The sequence below is a fragment of the Triticum dicoccoides genome, chromosome 5A, assembly GCF_002162155.2.
Source record: "Triticum dicoccoides isolate Atlit2015 ecotype Zavitan chromosome 5A, WEW_v2.0, whole genome shotgun sequence".
Lineage (NCBI taxonomy): Eukaryota > Viridiplantae > Streptophyta > Magnoliopsida > Poales > Poaceae > Triticum > Triticum dicoccoides.
In genome coordinates this window covers 110,168,042-110,172,529 of record NC_041388.1, presented here as the reverse complement: position 1 = coordinate 110,172,529, position 4,488 = coordinate 110,168,042, and positions in this window count along the sequence as shown.

Sequence of the window (4,488 nt, the reverse complement as noted above, 5' to 3'; positions counted from 1 at the left end):
CAACATCATAGTGAAATACTTGGCCATTGCCGCGACGCTGACCTCCAACAACTCCATAGCCATCTCATAACTCTCAATCCAAGCCCCAGGTTACAAGTTGGCCATGTAATTAGGCACCTTACAAGGTCCCTTGAAGTCCTTTGGCAACCGCTCATTACGTATGGCTAGCACCAGGCAAGGGACACCTTCGGTTCTTGTGGCCACTCCTGCCTCAACCGAGGTCGCTGGATAAGCCTGAAAAGTCTGATGAGCCGCCTGCTCCGCTGCTAGTTGAACCGCTCGCTCAGCCTCTTATAGGATCCTCTCCTAATCCGCCAAGTTAAGGGCTCTAGCCTGTACCGGCTCATGCCTGTGCGGCCGGTTGCGGCGTTGAGAATTGCTTGACATGTCAGCTGAGTCCATATGCCTAATGTAGCTTGGGCTCCGGCTTGGGCGAGGAGTTGAACGGATCCTGTCTTGACTGTAGGAGTACGCATCCTACTGTGCTAGAGATGTTTGAAGAAGTTCTCTCACCCTTCGCATTTCAATTGCCGCCGGCGAGTCGCCTTCCATCGGGAGAGCCGCCAAATGAGCCAACGCTGCAATGAGGTTTTCCAAGGGATTGGAGAAGTGACACGGCGGTGTTGGTACATAATGAGGCGGAGCGGTATGTACACGAGGTGGTCCCATGGCACGCGGTTGAACCGGTGCCCCGGGCGTCGTGATCCGATTTGCCTCCGGCGGGTTGCTTGCCCCAGCCCCGGGTGTATGAAAAAGGTTCCTAGGATCGAGCGTCAGAGGTAGACGTGACTGAGTTTTCTGATGCATTCTTCTCATGACCTCGTTTGACGCGTTCAGATCCACCCAGAGCCGGAAAGTCTCCGCTTAAAGCTGTTGAGCACGAACGTCCAAAGCCGCCCGCTCCGCTGCCATCCTCACCTTCTCTGCTGCTAGATTTTCTTTAGCTTGTACCATCTCTTCACGTACGCATGCCACCTCTGCGTCATGCTAGGCTTTATCCGCCGGCTCTACCATGGCAGTCAACAGAGTCGTCAGTTTATCTGTGAGGTCCATTAGAATCTGAGTCGGGGGCGCGCAGGGTCTCCTGACCCGGCTACGGCCGACCCGGCAGTTGTTGCTGCTGCTGCTGTGGAGTTCTGCCCGGGTTGTGTTCCTACCATGAAGACTCCGGCCCAATTCGGCGGCTCAAGGGGGTCCGAAATACTGCTGCCATCGGAACAGCCCCCGAGCATGCCATCCTGCAGCTGATACAAAGAGTTCGTCTCACCCGTTGATGATGTAGCGTCAGAACAGACGGCCGTCTCACCAACATCCACCGATCCTTCAGAGTATTCACCACCGTGGATGCAGCCTACAAAAGCATGCTTCACGACAGATTGAACACGGGTAGTCCTTGCGCACTGAGCCGTTTCGACGAGGTTGGTGTGGATGTCTGGCTCAGGGCCCGACTCGCCGTTCTGGCCGATGAAGACATGAATTCCGCCGAAGGGGACCCGATACCCGTACTCAATTGAGCCGGCCTCAAGGCCCCAGCCTTCATCGTCGATGTAGAGCTTGCCGCGACAATTCTTGGTCATCCGGCCCACAGCGTATCCCTTGAGCCCTTCGAAGTTGCCCTTCAAGAACTCAAATCCACTGTGCGCTGGCCCCACGGTGGGCGTCAACTGTCGTGGAATTGTCACGGCAGATGTCCTAGTGGAAGGACTTAGTCGTAGGGCCATCGCAACTAGGAAGCTTAAAGGGGTTAACCGGGACAAAGCACACGGGAGGTTTTATACTAGTTCGGCCCCTTACGATGAAGGTAAAATTCTACGTCTAGTTGTGTTGGTATTGCTGGGGTTTCGATCTCCAAGAGGCTAACTCGCCGGCTTGGTTATCGATCTCTTGTTTCTTGTCCTAACCCGCCACCGGGTCGTCCCCTAATATACACGGGTTGACGTCTGGTGGCCTACAGAGTCCAAGCCGGCTCATAAATCGTGTCCGGCTCGGTGACTTCTTTTACATGCCTTTCTTTACAAGTCTTTCCTTACATACGGCAGTTTACAATATTGGGCCTTAAGCCACCTCTAGGCCTTTAGGCCTTCTATAAGATTTGATAAACTATCGTCTTGAATGTTTACCGGGCTTCCTTTGTAACCCGCCATTGGGGCTGACCCGGCCCCTCCTGGGCGGGTCATAACTGATAGCTATATCCCCAACACAACCTCAAGGTGACAAAAGTGCTAGTTGACGGTGGGGCTGGTCTGAACTTGATCTCGCCAGCCCTGCTCGAGAGGCTGCAAATCCTCGATGGGGATCTCGAGGAGACGGGCACGTTTCAAGGGGTCAACCCAGGGAGGAGTCGGTCGAAGGGTAAGATCATGTTGCCCGTTACATTTGGGGGCGAGCTGAACCATAGGACGGAGAAGATGTTTTTGACGTTGCCAAGATCCCCTTGCCCTATAACGGGATCCTTGGCCGCCCAGCGCTGGGTAAGTTTCTGGCAGCATCACATTACGCCTACAACATTGATGTCTACTACACAACCTTCTTCTTGTAGACGTTGTTGGGCTTCCAAATGCAGAGGTTTGTAGGACAGTAGCAAATTTCCCTCAAGTGGATGACCTAAGGTTTATCAATCCGTGGGAGGCGTAGGATGAAGATGGTCTCTCTCAAGAAACCCTGCAACCAAATAACAAAGAGTCTCTTGTGTCCCCAACACACCCAATACAATGGTAAATTGTATAGGTGCACTAGTTCGGCGAAGAGATGGTGATACAAGTGGTATATGGCTAGTAGATAAAGGTATTGTAATCTGAAATTATAAAAACAGCAAGGTAACTAATTATAAAAGTGAGCGTAAACGGTATTGCAATGATAGGAAACAAGGCCTAGGGTTCATACTTTCGCTAGTGTAAGTTCCCTCAACAATACTAACATAATTGGATCACATAACTATCCCTCAACATGCAACAAAGAGTCACTCCAAAGTCACTAATAGCGGAGAACGAACGAAGAGATTATGGTAGGGTACGAAAAAACCTCAAAGTTATTCTTTCCAACCAATCCGTTGGGCTATTTCTATAAGTGTCACAAACAGCCCTAGAGTTCGTACTAGAATAATAACACCTTAAGACACAAATCAACCAAAACCCTAATGTCACCTAGATACTCCAATGTCACCTCAAGTATCCGTGGGCATGATTATAAGATATGCATCACACAATCTCAGATTCATCTATTCAACCAACACAAAGGACCTCAAAGAGTGCCCCAAAGTTTCTACCGGAGAATCACGACGAAAACATGTGCCAACCCCTATGCATAGGTTCATGGGTGGAACCCGCAAGTTGATCACCAAAACATACATCAAGTGAATCACGTGATATCCCATTGTCACCCCAGATATCCACGGCAAGACATACATCAAGTGTTCTCAAATCTTTAAAGACGCAATCTGATAATATAACTTCAAAGGGGAAACTCAATTCATTACAAGAGAGTAGAGGGGGAAGAAACATCATAGGATCCAACTATAATAGCAAAGCTCGCGATACATCAAGATCGTACCACCTCAAGAACACGAGAGAGAGAGAGAGAGATCAAACACATAGCTATTGGTACATACCCTTAGCCCCGAGGGAGAACTACTCCCTCCTCGTCATGGAGAGCACCGGGATGATGAAGATGGCCATCGGAGAAGGATTCCCCCTCCGGCAGGGCGCCGGAACGGGTCTAGATTGGCTTTCGGTGGCTACGGAGGCTTCTAGCGGCGGAACTCCTGATCTAATGTCTGTTCTGGAAGTTTTAGTATTCGTAGGTATACATGGGTGAAAGAAGCACGGCGGTGGACCGAAGGGGGGGCCACGAGGCAAGGGGGCGCCCTAGGGAGGTGGGCGCGCCCCCCACCCTCGTGGGCACCTCCCTTCTTTCCTGACTTGCACTCCAAGCTTTTCTGGTAGCTTTCCTTCCAAAAATAACTTCTCTAGTTGATTTCGTTCCGTTTCGACTCCGTTTGATATTCCTTTTCTTCAAAACACTGAAATAGGCAAAAAAACAGCAATTCTGGGCTGGGCCTCCAGTTAATAGGTTACTCCCAAAAATAATATAAAAGTGGATAATAAAGCCCAGTATTGTCTAAAACAGTAGATAACATAGCATGGAGCAATCAAAAATTATAGATACGTTGGAGACGTATCAAGCATCCCCAAGCTTAATTCCTGCTCGTCCTCGAGTAGGTAAATGATAAAAACAGAATTTTTGATGCAAAGTCCTACTTGACATAATTTCAATGTAATTCCTCTTAATTGTGGCATGAATATTCAGATCCATAAGATTGAAGACAAAAGTTCATATTGAGATAAAAATAATAATACTTCGAGCATACTAACTAAGCAATTATGTCTTCTCAAAATAACATGGCCAAAGAAAGTTCATCCCTACAAAATCATATAGTTTAGTCATGTTTCATTTTCGTCACACAAGAATGCTCTCATCATGCACAACCCC